The sequence below is a fragment of the Odocoileus virginianus genome, chromosome 22 (genome assembly GCF_023699985.2).
Source record: "Odocoileus virginianus isolate 20LAN1187 ecotype Illinois chromosome 22, Ovbor_1.2, whole genome shotgun sequence".
Taxonomy (NCBI): domain Eukaryota; kingdom Metazoa; phylum Chordata; class Mammalia; order Artiodactyla; family Cervidae; genus Odocoileus; species Odocoileus virginianus.
This window is the reverse complement of record NC_069695.1, coordinates 5,083,001-5,097,015: the sequence shown is the minus strand read 5'-3', so window position 1 is coordinate 5,097,015 and position 14,015 is coordinate 5,083,001. Positions and strand designations below refer to the sequence as shown.

The 14,015-nt window shown below is 43.1% G+C and overlaps 1 long non-coding RNA gene across 3 annotated transcripts in view; it reads left to right on the top strand.

Moving 5' to 3' along the window:
- LOC110148591 (uncharacterized) overlaps positions 1-9,676 on the top strand; it is a 103,500-nt gene extending 93,824 nt beyond the window's left edge. For 2 of the 3 annotated variants that reach the window (XR_011482666.1, XR_011482665.1), the window contains exons 3-4: positions 2,157-3,116; positions 5,831-9,676. This is a non-coding gene — a long non-coding RNA (uncharacterized lncRNA). The remainder of the gene's footprint in view (positions 1-2,156; positions 3,117-5,830) is intronic. The other variant, XR_011482667.1, reaches the window with a different exon arrangement.
- Positions 9,677-14,015: the final 4,339 nt, after the last annotated feature.

Here is a 14,015-nt window from a genome sequence, read left to right as displayed (position 1 = left end):
ACATTGGATCCACAGGTTGATTTCACTACAGGTAGTCTGAAATAGGGTTCAGGACAAAATGCCCTGCCCTTGATACTCTCTTCAATTTGCCAGAAGCTGCCCCCAGGGAATTCAGATGAAAATTATCCCTGTCGTACCCTAGTAGTTGGTCTCAGCCTGTTTAGATCCTCTTAGAGGATGAGGTCATCCAGGGCAGGTCTCGGTGAAAATGAAATTTCTTATTCAGACATTCCTTAAGACTGACAGCCACTCCAGAGTGCCTTGAGGAGTTTTCGGATCATTATCTGACTCAGCCTGGAGATGCCTTGATAATGACTCTGCTCCCCAGCACTTAGTCTTGACTTGAGGTTGGAACCTGGCTTCGGGCTCCGGATTGTATCCAGACATAGCCAATGACCTTATACTCATGGATTCCATCCTTAACTGGTAACTGGAATTCTGGATTAGTGGGGTGAAAAGTTAATGAAGGAGGGCAGGAGATATACATGCATCAAATACTGTGAAAGTAGAATTGGTACTTTTGGCCACTGGTTGGGTGTGGGAAGTAAGGAAGAGAAGATTCGAATTTTTAACTTCAAGGTGTTCAACTTTGTGATTGGGAAGACCAATCACATGGAATTGATTGGAACTCATGTGAGTTCCAAAAACATGGAACTGAAATATTAGCTATATAATGAATCTTGGCTGACTGCTCCAATGGAATTACTTGTTTTTGTTTTGTTTTGTTTTTTTAGGTTCTGAGAAAGTAGGTCCAAGGGCCAGAAGTAATGCTGACATTTATGAGATTGTGTCTGATATATAACTGTGTTGAAAAATATAATAGATAATAAGTTGGATATCTTATCATAATATCAATAACTGAGCTTTTCAAATAAAGCCATACATGATTGAAATAAAAGATAAAAGTGATTCTCCTCAGGAATAGTCATTTTTCCTTCATGACTTGGTGATCTGAGTAAGATACAACATCATTATTGGAGTTTAGTGTGTATCTCAGAAAGAAGAAGTTGCCTTTCTCTTTCTTAAATGAAAATTTGCATGGTATGTAAGATTTTGGGTGCTGTCATGGGAGAGTAATATACCCCCAAGTGCATATGAGTATTATTTAATGATGATGAGTACTTGATCATTGATTTTCAGAATGGTGTTTATACCTACCCTGGTAATAGTAATTATTGATCCAAAGGCCAAAAAAAAAAAAAAAAAAAGCCTAACTATTAGATTTAAGAATAAGAAGTTCTGCCTCCTAGAAAAGTGATCATTTTTAGTGGTTGTGGAGAAAATGTTGAAATAACTAAAAGAACATACGGGGAGCTACCAGCAGACCAATTCATGTGTTGCAGCTATTTAACTGAATTACAAATGCAAAATGCATTCTTTTCCCAGTTTCATTCCATTTAAACCCAAATGGCTATGTGAAATGGTGTCATACACCTGGTGAAAAGCTTTGCTTTTTAAAAATCTTATCGCTTCACCAAAGCGCCTGGTGTTGAACCAACAACAACATTCTTTCTGTATTTTTTTGAACGAGTTTACATTTTTCAGAATATTCTCTCTGTAAGAAGACTAAGCATCAAAATAAACTTAGCTTAACACCCCACCCCACCGCCCCCCACCCCTTGACTCTTTTGACATCAGTCATGTTGCTGGTCCTGTCAGGAAAGAAAATGAGGAGGGTTTGGTTTTTTTTTTTTACCTTAAACCCAGGAAAAACAAGGAGTAAAAAATATTTTTGTTGTTTTTAAAAGTGGAAGACTATGTTGTAAAACAGTAAGAAGCACTCTTCCAACTGCTAAGAGGATGTAACCAAGAACAGAGGATCAAAACCCACAAATTAAAAACTTGGAACTAGACTTGGGAGGGCAACATGAAGAAAAACAGGAATAATGTTTAGTTGAGGCAGAAAAAAACCTTGAGCTCTCTTGTAAAAACAGATTAAAAATAATATTTGATGTATTGGGGAACATAGGCTATATTTAGTTACAACGAATTATATAAATTGGACACTGCAGACTGTTGGCCCTTGAGCCACATCTGGTATACAGTTGTGTTTTCTTTGATTTACCCACTCTTCCAAAAAATTCCTATTGGCTACCAACATGTAAAACTTGGAGCATTCACATTAAAATTAAGATCTCTCTCTTTTTTTTTTTTAGTTCTTTGGAAAAAGAAGACTCTGGCAGCATTGGGCCTGAGTTTCTGCAAGGTGTCAGCTGGCAGGAACAAAAACCAACTGCTTCCTTTAGGTGGGGTGCATGTCTTCCGGCTGATCCAAGCCCCACCACCCCCTGTTGCCTGCCTTATGATGGGCCTGTTTCTCTTGTTTTTTGTTACCTGGCCAGTCTCATTGGTCTTCCGAGCTTGTAACTCTTCTAGGTCGTTTATTCATCTTGTCATGATGGGATTATGCATGCCTATGAAATACCAGGCTGTGACTGTGAGATTTATACAAGTGCCAGGACTGGCATGCAGTCAGATACAGGGCATTTGGGGGTGGTTCTGGGTGAATTCCTCTCTGCCCTGCTATGGTTTGCTGCACTTGATTGCTCTAGTCTGCTCTGACTTAAATATCAGTGGGATTGACTTTGGCTTTCTGTGACTGGTCAGTCCATTCAGAACGGAGCCAGTGATTCCAGAAATATCCTGGTTCTTGGTTGGCTTGATCTGTGTGATTGGATCTGGAAAATACTCGCCCACTCACCATTTCCCTGGGAGAGTTCAGTTCAATCTCTCAGTTGTGTCCGACTCTTTGCAACCCCTTGGACTGCAGCACGCCAGGCCTCCCTGTCTATCATCAACTCCTGGAGCTTGTTCACACTTATGTCCATTGAGTTGGTGACACCATCCAACCATCTATCCTCTGACATCCCCTTCTCCTCCCGCCTCCGATCTTTCCCAGCATCAGGGTCTTTTCCAGTGAGTCAGTTCTTTGCATGAGGTGGCCAAAGTATTGGAGTTTCAGCTTCAGCATCAGTCCTTCCCATGAATACTCAGGACTGATTTCCTTTAGGATGGACTGGTTGGATGTCCTTGCAGTCCAAGGGACTCTCAAGAGTCTTCTCCAACACCACAGTTCAAAAGCATCAATTCTTTGGTGCTCAGCTTTCCTGGAGAAGGTAAGGACTTTAGCTTACTCCTTGTTGAAAATGAGGACTCGGTGAAGGATAGAGTTAGTCAGTGGTCTGTATTCAAATATCCCTTGTTATAGGCAGTGGTATCACAGGGTGTTAAATATAGAATGCCACAGTCCATATAAACAATGCCAGAATGAGTTAGTAAACTGGCACATAGGTTAGAAACATCAGTGAAGACATTGTGGGATATAAAAAAGTTTAATTTCCCCATCATACTTTTAAAGTGTCTTCCAAGTAAGAATCTATCTTGTAATGGTTCTGGCCTTCAGGGTAATTATGATTTAGCTGAGAAACTGGGACACATGTGTTAATGAGCAGTAATAATATACCGCAGCATGTATGTGCCAAACAAGTGTTACAGATGGTACGTGGTGTAGGGGTTCGGAGGAAAGAATTTTTGTTGCGCCCTACATCATTTGGGGAGAACTTACTGGTTTTGCTTATTTTTTTAAAAATTTTTTGCTGCACGGCATGGTGTGCAGGAACCTAGCTCCCCAACCAGGGAGCCAACCCAAGCCCCTTGCTTTGGAAGTGCAGAGTCTTAACCACTGGATCGCAGGGGAGTCCCAGGGAGAACTCGTTAAAGAGCTGGCTCGGCCTTAACATGTATTCAAGAGCAATTCCGATTTCGGGTGTATCAACAGTCATTTAGAGTAATTATTCAAGGGGGTGGTTCTGAAGCAAAAAGACTGTCTCAGAGTGTAGAAACCGTCAACGTTCTTCAGTAAAATTCAAAACTCTTTAAACTCACTGGCTCCTCAATCAAATGAAATACATGTTAGAAAAGAAAAGAAGAACCAAGCCAGTCCATCATCAGCTAGTCTTTCAGCCTAATTCTCTGCTTGGAGAATCGGAGGTTTTCAACTAGACACTGTGTTTCTACTTCAGTAATCCTTCAACTGCCTTGTTTTAGAAGGAGGAGACGGGTGTGTTGCCGGCGGTCACAGAGCTGGGACGGTCTCGGAGGAAGTGCTCCGGGTGGGAGGTGCATCTCCCTGATGGAGCTTCCGCCTCCCGCACAGCCTCCCAGCTGTCCTCATGCAGCTGTGGAAGTAGGAGCGAGCCATCCTGGTTCCGAGGCTCTCACCGGGCCACGTCTGCCTCCCCTGGGTGCCTGGGGCAGCTCTTAAAGTCAAACTGAGTGACACACATCAAGATTTACAGAGAGACAGAGCTGGGCAAACCTATTTTTGATTTTCTCCAAGTAGATTTTTCTCATGGTGAATTACCTTCAGCGATGCATATTTTAAATTCTTTTTTGATAGAATTAAACAATCCAATCATGTCATTTGATGGCTCTATTCACAATTTACTTCTGGACCCCATGAAGCCCCCAGGTGGCCTTTTAAGCGAAAGCACTTAATTAGTTCCTGCAACCTTAGGGAATGTGGAATTACAAATACTGCTAGATTACTAAAGCACATGTCTGGTTCATAATTTGTCTCTTCTGCTCATTTCCATCATGCAGTCAGTGCAATAGTGTAGAAGACAGAAATACAGACAGCAAGGGGGTGCTTTTACCGTATTCCTTGAGTCAGCTTTTAAATAAGGTCCATTAATTTATTCCTAATGTAGAATATTTAGAAAATGATGAAATGCATTATGGAGCTCATTTTTGTAATGTGGCTCCATCATTTTTTTGAAGAATTATAAATTTCTAGAAGTTAAGATACTCCAGGAATAAACAAGACTGTGGAACCTCCCACTCTTATTATTTGCATCCCCAGACAATCGTATGCATAACTAAGAGATGGCCAATTAGTATTAGGAATTCATTGGTACCTAAGCAGAGAGCTTATTCATGTACTTTAACATTTTAAATATCACTCTTTCAAATACAACTTGTGACTAGTTTGTTATGAGAATCTGAGGGCATAAAAAGTTCAGGTTTATTTGAAAAAAAAAAAAAAAAGATTTTTGAATGGAGAGAATTCCAAAAGCTGAGGAAGTTAAAAAAAAAAAAAAGTCTGAAATATTGCATTTTCATGACCTTTTCTTTCATGAGTAACTCAGAAAATTTGATTCAAACTTTCCAAAATAAATGTTTTTTTGGCTTGAGACTAAAGCTTAATAATTTTCGGTTCAAAAGGAGCTGTTGGTGGACTCTTTTTTGACAACATGAGAAAGGAAAGAAATTAGGGCCCCCAAAAGAGTGCTAGTTTTTGCCTTAATTAGGGAACAGGGACAGTGGCACCGTAATTACTGGAAATGAGGCATCCACATCTTCCATGTTATTTTGCCAGTAAATTTTTGACTTTCTCTTCCAAGGAAAAATGTGTATTCTGAAATGAAAAATCCCTTTTGATGTTACTAAGCCTACTGTCCATCTATGCTTTGTCTCTGGGGAGGAAAGGGACGTGGGGTGAGCGAGATAGAATATATGTTTTAAATCATGAGATGGAAATCCAGACAGAAAGGTTGGAAGGGAGCAGAGGGTCTTTGGAAGATTAGAAGAGATCATGAAGAGAGTGAGAACTTGGGAGGTCACGGCCACTTCAGATACCTCTCCACACTCTCCAGCTCCAAAAGCAAGACACACTCCTGAGATCTCATGGATGGATGAGAGCATAGGAGGAGGACGCAAGAGGAAGGAGTTTTCTGGAAGCTCTGCAAAGAAGGGGGAGGGAAAAGGGACTGGAAACTGTTAGCAGTATTCTGCTGGAGTTGTGTCACTTAGTTCCGTCTTGTCTCCCCAGCCCACCAGTCTGGAACAGAAGTCAGCCTCCAGCGCCCCAGCAGACACTGGTGAGCACTCCAGCTCACCGCAGCATGGCGCGAGGCCTGAAGGCCGGCCCCAGGAGTCGGAAATGCTGCAGGGCCTGCCAGGGCCCACGCTGGCTCCTCGCTGCCTCTGAATGAACTGCTAAAAGACCAAGGATGAGCTGAGAGATGAGAAGGCCAGAGACCTGGGCTGCAGGGGGCGTTGGGAAGCCCAGGACACGTCTCTGGCCGTGTGGGGCTGGTTCCTGGCAGGAGGAGCGGTCCATGACTCAGATCTGCAGGCGGCTGGTGGATGGTGGGCCTCTGATTTTCTCCTGGGGGTGGAGGAAAGCTGAAGCAGTCTGTTAACTCTTCAGCTTTGCACCGTTTCCTCAAAACTGCCCCCCACCACAGGCAGCTGGGATGGTGGCTGGGTCTCCACTAACTACACAGTATGAGTTAGGAAAGGTTAGTCACTGTTCATTGTGTGGTTCCCTTACTGCACGTCCATTAATTAATTAATTGATTTTTAAAATATTTATTTACTTGACTGCATCAGGGCTTAGTTGTGGCACATGGGGTCTTCGGGGCATCACACGGGACCTTTAACTGTGGTGCAAGGATTCTTTAGTTGTGGTGGGCGGGCGGGGTTGTAGCTGCCCCACAGCATGTGGGGGTCTTCCTGGACCAGGGATCGAACCCATGTCCCTGCAGTGGCAGGTGATTTCTTAACCACTGCTGCTGCTGCTGCTCCTAGGTCACTTCAGTTGTGTCCGACTCTATGCGATCCCATAGATGGCAGCCCATCAGGCTCCTCCATCCCTGGGATTCTCCAGGCAAGAACACTGGAGTGGGTTGCCATTGCCTTCTCCGTTAACCACTGCACCACCAGGGAGATCCCTCTTTAATTTACATCAACATAGTCAGCTGAGTGTCTGCCCATTGCCAGGGACATTGCCACACATTGAGAGGAGACAAAAAACACTGGGTTCTTGACCTTGAGATGCTCACTGCTTAGTGTGGGAAACAAAAAATTTTGATATAAAGTATTAACCAGAGGGACAGAGCCTTGCCTGAGAAGACCTTGACTCCAAGGAGGGGCCTTTAGCTCAGCCAGGCTCGTGGGAAGACAGTGACTCATGAAATTGGCAAGTGATGAGAAGAGGGTGGTAGGTCTAAAAAAAAAAGGGGGTTACTTAGCTCTTCATTTCACCAACGTTTTAGCCATCTTCTGCACATGCCCTTGCTTTGACTCAATCAAAATCTTGGAGTTGGCACCACCAGTGTGATTAATCCCTGTCCTAAATTCACTGGGAATGACCCACTCCTATCAGACTGCTTATTACTACCCAAGCCAGAAGCTCTCAGGGCCATCCTAACCCCTCTTTCTCTCTCACCCCACACCAACTGGTGAGTCTGTTAGTCACCAAGTCCTGAGTCTCCTTGCAAACACCTTTGGAATTGGATGCTCACTCTGCCCTGTCTCTGCTGTCTCCACCTTTTCCCTAGTTCTCATCTGCCCTCATTGACACTGCCCTCCTTAACTGACCCCTCGTCCCACTCTCACTTCTGTTAACCGCTGCTGTGAAGGTGATCTAGAAAGAAATTTTACCATGAAATCTTACCATGTTACTCTAGTGCTCAAAATCTACCAGTGGTTTCCTTCTGTAAATAGAATAAAAATCCAACTCTTTAACCTGATCTAAAAGGTCCATTTAAAATAGTTGAACATGTGTGCTCAGACTCTTTGTAACCCCATGGACTATAGCCCACCAGGCTCCTCTGTCCATGGGATTTTCCAGGCAAGAATACTAGAGTGGGTTGCCATTTCCTTCTTCATGGGATCTTTCTGACCCAGGGACTGAACCCGAGTCTCCTGCATTGACAGGTGGATTCTTTACCGCTGAGCCACCAGGGAAGCCCATCTGATGAAATACAGCAATGAAAAAGAATATGGACGTTTACCATGTCATAGTTATATTGAATGAAAGAAACCAAAAAACAAAACCAAGAGTACATACTGTATGTACTGGTTTGCTAAGGTGGGTACCACAGGCTGAGCTACTTAAATCATAGAAATTTATTTTCCTGCAGATCTGGAGTTTAGGAAGCTGATCTCTAGGTGTCGGAACCGTTGTATTCTTCTGAGCCCTTCTCCTTGGCTTGCAGGTGGCCGTCTTCTCCTCCCTGTGTCCTCACTCTATGTCTGTGTCCAAATCCCCTCTTTGTAGAAAGACACCAATCATGTAGGATTGGGGCCCACCCTAATGACCTCATTTTAATTTAATGATCTCTTTAAGGATTTGATTTTTGAATACGGTCTCATTCTGAGGTACTAGGGGTGAGAATGCTTGGAGAAACAAGATTCATCCCATAACCCTGCAAGAATCAGTTTATGTAAAAGTCTAGAAAATTTGAGCCAATCTATAGTGAGAGATGGAGAGATGGATTCTTCAGTTTGGTTCAGTCACTCAGTCGTGTCCAACTCTTGGCGACCCCATGAACCGCAGCACGCCAGGCCTCCCTGTCCATCACCAACTCCTGGAGTCCACCCAAACCCATGTCTATGGACTCAGTGATGCCATCCAACCGTCTCATCCTCTGTTGTCCCCTTCTCCTCCTGCCCTCAATCTTTCCCAGCATCAGGGTCTTTTCAAATGAGTCAGCTTTTTGCATCAGGTGACCAAAGTACTGGAGTTTCGGCTTCAGCATCAGTCCTTCCAATGAACACCCAGGACTGATCTCCTTTAGGATGGACTGGTTGGATCTCCTTGCAGTCCAAGGGATTCTCAAGGGTCTTCTCCAACACCACAGTTCAAAAGCATCAATTCTTTGGTGCTCAGCTTTCTTTATAGTCCAACTCTCACATCCATACATGACCACTGGAAAAACCATAGCCTTGACTAGACGGACCTTTGTTGGCAAAGTAATGTCTCTGCTTTTTAATATGCTATCTAGGTTGGTCATAACTTTCCTCCCAAGAAGCAAGTGTCTTTTAATTTCATTGTTGCAATCACCATCTACAGTGATTTTGGAACCCAGAAAAATAAATCAGCCACTGTTTCCACTGTTTCCTCATCTATCTTCGATGAAATGATGGGACCAGATGCCATGATCTTAGTTTTCTGAATGTTGAGCTTTAAGCCAACTTGTCCACTCTCTTTCACTTTCATCAAGAGGCTCTTTAGTTCTTCACTTTCTGCCATAGGGTGGTGTCATCTGCATATCTGACGTTGTTGAGATGGGTTCTTAGAAAGTACAAAAAAATTTGGGGAAGGTGATGAGTGTTTTCATTATCTGGTATTGGAGGTGATGTCATGGGTGTATCCTTATGTCAAAACATTGTACACTTTATTTCTTTTAAACACTGTTTGTGCTGTGTGGCTTGCAGGATTTTAGATTCCTAACCAGGGAGTGAACCTGGGCTGCGGCAGTGAACAGAAGTCCTACCCACTGGACCACCAGGGGATTCTGATTATATTCTGATTATATTTTCCTGACTGTATTCCACATTAAGTTCTTAGAAGATAGTGAGTATAATCCCTTCTGTTCCACACTAAATCCTTGTTGCTTATCTATCTTGTGTACAGTAGTTTGTGTCTGTTAATCCCATTGTAATTTGTCCCTCTCTTCCTTGCTAACCATAGGTTTGTTTCTTATGGCTGTAATTCTGTTTTGAAGATAGATTTGTTCATATTATATTTTTGATTCCATGTATAAGTGTTATAGTATTTGTCTTTGTCTTACTTTGATAAGTATAATATTCTCTGGTCGATTCATTTTGCTGCAACTGGCTGAGTAATATTCCACACACACACCACATTAAAAAAATAATTTATTTATTTTTGGCTGCTCTGGGTCTTCATTGCTATACGGGCTTTTCTCTGGGAGCGGCCGGGGGAGCTGCTGTCTAGCTGTGGTGCGGGGGCTTCTCGTTGCGGAGGCTTCTCCTGTTGCCTAGCACGGCCTGTAGGGTGCGTGGCCTTCCGTGGTTTCAGCCTGCGGGCTCAGTAGCTGTGGTTCCTGGGCTCCAGCGCACAGGCTCAAGAGCTGCGGCACAGTTGCTTAGTTGCTCTGCGGCGTGTGGGATCCTCCCGGATCAGGGATCGACCAGGGGCCAGTGCACGTTCCCTGCATTGACAAGTGGATTTTTTTTTTTAACTACTGAGCCACCAGGGAAGCCCTCTATTACATTTTAAACCAATTGGCAAGACATATTTATGACAAAGAAATGATTGGCAATGATGAAATATTTTTACAGGGATCATGAAAAACTCCCAAGTCTGTAATGACTGGAAATCAGCTGAAGTGCTACTGAAAAGCTGAAAGCAAACTCAGCGTGTGCCCAGTATAGTTTAAGGTGTGCTTTGAACAATGAAATTGGCAAGGCAGGCTCACTGACCTCTCTCTGGACACCTTTGGGGAGTCCTTAAAATAAGATGTACTGTTATTTTCCCCTCCAGAACATTTCAGTGGATCATCAAAGCTGGGAGATCTTTCGGAAGATCTCTCCAAATCAGGTGGGTGGTGAATCGAATCAGTTTGCCGTCCATTGTCCAGGGCACATTAGGGCATCCATCACCCTGGTCCTCCTCATTCTGGAACTGAGGATGAGACATGCTGGGAAGTGGAGTTTAGGCTTAACCACCTTTGTTATAATAAATGCAGGGATTTGGGGTTGTAGAAATACCTGATGGTTCACAAAATGTCATTTTTACTATTTCCCCAGGAGGCTTCTCATTAACTCTAATTACCATTTCACTACAGCAACATTCAAAGCCTGTATAGAATTTTGTAAGCCTGGAACAGAGTTTAACCAGGGCGTTTGAGCAGTTTTGCCTTCCCTTGGCTCTCAGGGCTAAAGCCCTGTGGATATACCACGGGAGCAATGGTATAGGCTTGAGGATGTCTGCTAAGACTTCTGTTTCCTCACCTCCTTCAGTGCTGAGGGCGCATGCTCCATGTGACAGCTGTGGCTGTCCCAAGACACCCAGCCATTGAAAGAAGGGCAATTACCTCTCTTCTCTTTCCATTGCCAATTTCAGTCTCTGGAGGATATGGAACTATTACAGCCCCTTCCTGACTGTTGCTCAATAGGAGAGTAGCTGCCTGGGGCAGAAGGACAAGGAAGGAGCATATAAAAGTCTCTTTTTCCTGTCCTTAGAAAGTCACATAGCAATCTACTGCACATAAAGTAGGGTGAGTCTGATGTGAAGTTTTCCCCACTTTGATCTACTTTGCGGAAACAGTAAAGATTCATTGCATCCTCTGAGCTCTTTACATTAGATCACGGGTTGGCCAACCTTTTCTTTAAAGGATCAAAGAGTAAATAGTTTATACTTTTGCAGGCCAACTGGTCTCTCTCAAAAGTGCTTATTTCCACGGTTGGGTTTTCACTGTAATGACAGTAAAAACATGAAAACAGCCATAGACAATACATAAGTGAGTGAGCATGGTTGTCTTCCAATAAAACCTTATTTCCAAAAACAGGGGGTGGCTGGATTTAACTCACAGCTCATAGTTTGCAGGTACCAGCCTTTAGTAGATGACAGTAAATAAGATTCACATATTTCTTCTCTTTGTAGCATTGTCCTCTGCTTTGCCATCGATGTTTCTAAAGTTAGTTCTTGATGAATTATATTGTGGGACACATTGTATTAGTATAATAATTAAAACTTGGAAAGGATGCTGCATTTAGGTAGGATGTTATTTCTACAAAATAAAACTCAATTCCATCAGAGCTTAACCTTATTTGATGCTTATGTGAAAAAGCCCAGGGAAAGTTAATGCGAAATTTCCTCCTTGGATAATTTAAAATGTAATTATTCAGGATTTTTCACATGTGTCATATTTTTCCTTGTCAGTCTTCCCAATGCTCAGCCAACTAATAATAATACTCTTTTTTCCAATTTTTTTTACACGGATGATGACAATCATGATAGTAGCTAACGGTAATACTCTCACTTCCTTATTCCTGGTTATGTCTCAGGAATAATCTTTAGAACCATTTCTTCAGGATCATCAGGTGTGACCCAAATCTTTTCCTGAAAATTCAAATGAAGGTTTATAAAAATCTAAATGACACGGTCTATCTGATAACATAGATTAATGGGAACCAAAGAAAGAAGAGAAACATCCTTTGTAAAACACTTGTTAGGTAAGGGTTTCCCTGGTGGCTCAGACGGTAAAGAATTCACCTATAATGTGGGAGACCTGGGTTCAGTCCCTGGGTTGGGAAGATCCCCTGGAGGAGGAAATGGCAACCTACTCCACTGTTCTTGCCTGGAGAATCCCCGTGGACAGAGGAGCCTGGTGGACTAGTCCATGGGGTCACAAAGAGTCAGACACGACTGAGCGACTAAGCACAAGGTAGTCTCCATTTGGCAATTCTGAAAACTAGCCAAAGCCTTTGACTGTGTGGATCACAAACTGGAAAGTTCTTCAACAGATGGGAATGCCAGACTACCTGACCTGCCTCCTGAGAAATCTGTATGCAGATCAAGAAGCAACAATTATAACTGGACATGGAACAACCGACTGCTTCCAAATTGGGGAAGGAGTACATTAAAGCTGTATATTGTCACCCTGCTTATTTAACTTATATGCAGAGTACATCTTGAGAATTGCTGGACTGGATGAAGCACAAGCTGGAATCAAGATTTCTGGGAGAAATATCAATAACCTCAGATATGCAGATGACACCACCCTTATGGCAGAAAGCGAAGAAGAACTAAAGAGCCTCTTGATGAAAGTGGAAGAGGAGAGTGAAAAAGTTAGCTTAAAACTCAACATTCAGAAAACTAAGATCATGGCATCTGGTCCCATCACTTCATGGCAAATAGATGGGGAACAGTGGAAACAGTGACAGACTATTTTTTTGGGCTCCAAAATCACTGTAGATGGTGACTGCAGCCATGAAATGAAAAGACGCTTGCTCTTTGGAAGAAAAATTATGACCAACCTAGACAGCATATTAAAAAGCAGAGACATTGCTTTGCCAACAAAGGTCCATCTAGTCAAAGTTATGGTTTTTCCAGTAGTCATGTATGGATGTGAGAGTTGGACTATAAAGAAATCTGAGCACTGAAGAACTGATGCTTTTGAACTATGGTGTTGGAGAAGACTCTCGAGAGTCCCTGGACTGCAAAGAGATCCAAGAAGTCCATCCTAAAGGAAATCAGTCCTGAATATTCATTGGAAGGACTGATGCTGAAGCTGAAACTCCAATACTTTGGCCACCTGATGTGAAGAACTGACTCGTTGGAAAAAACCCTGATGCTGGGAAAGATGGAAGGTGGGAGAAGAAGGGGACAACAGAGGATGAGATGGTTGGATGGCATCATCAACTCAATGGACATGAGCATGAGTAAGCTCCGGGAGTTGGTGATGGACAGGGAGGCCTGGTGTGCTGCAGTCCATGGGGTTGAAAGGAGTTGGACACGACTGAGCAACTGAACTGAACTTGACAATGAGCTAGGTTCTTAAAGCCCCAGTGCAGACTCTTTCCTAAGCTCATGTACCCACGCAACAGTGGATGCCCCACTTGGGTGTCTAATGCATGTCACCCCAATAGTAACTGAGCTTCCCTGGTGGCTCAGATGGTAAAGAATCAGCTTGCAATGCAAAAGACCTCGATTAAATCCCTGGGTTGAGAAAATCCCTTGGAGAAGGGCATGGCAACCCAGTCCAGTATTCTTGCCTGGAGAGTCCCACGAACAGAAGAGCCTGGTGGACTACAGTCTGTGGGGTCTCAAAGAGTCGGACACAACTGAAGTGACTTAGCATGGATGCATGCACCCTAGGTTACTGCCATCATTTGATACTACTGATGATTCTTAATCCTGAAATCCTCTGAAAGTTGATGAATTTAAGCACATCTATGGATTTATGGAGAAGGGCTCAATTTCTATAACATTATTATTTTAATCCTTGCTTCATTCTTTTGCTAGTGGAAGCAATTATAATTTTGTTTTCTTGGAATGTTATATGAAAATACAGTTTTCACAGTGAGGGAATCAGAGGTAGATCCTGTTTTCATGAGCTTGCCGTATTTAAGAGGAGGTAAGGCTAATGATTCTGGGAGGGATTGGGGGCAGGAGGAGAAGGGGACGACAGAGGATGAGATGGCTGGATGGCATCACCAACTCGACGGACATAAGTTTGAGTAAACGCCGGGAGTTG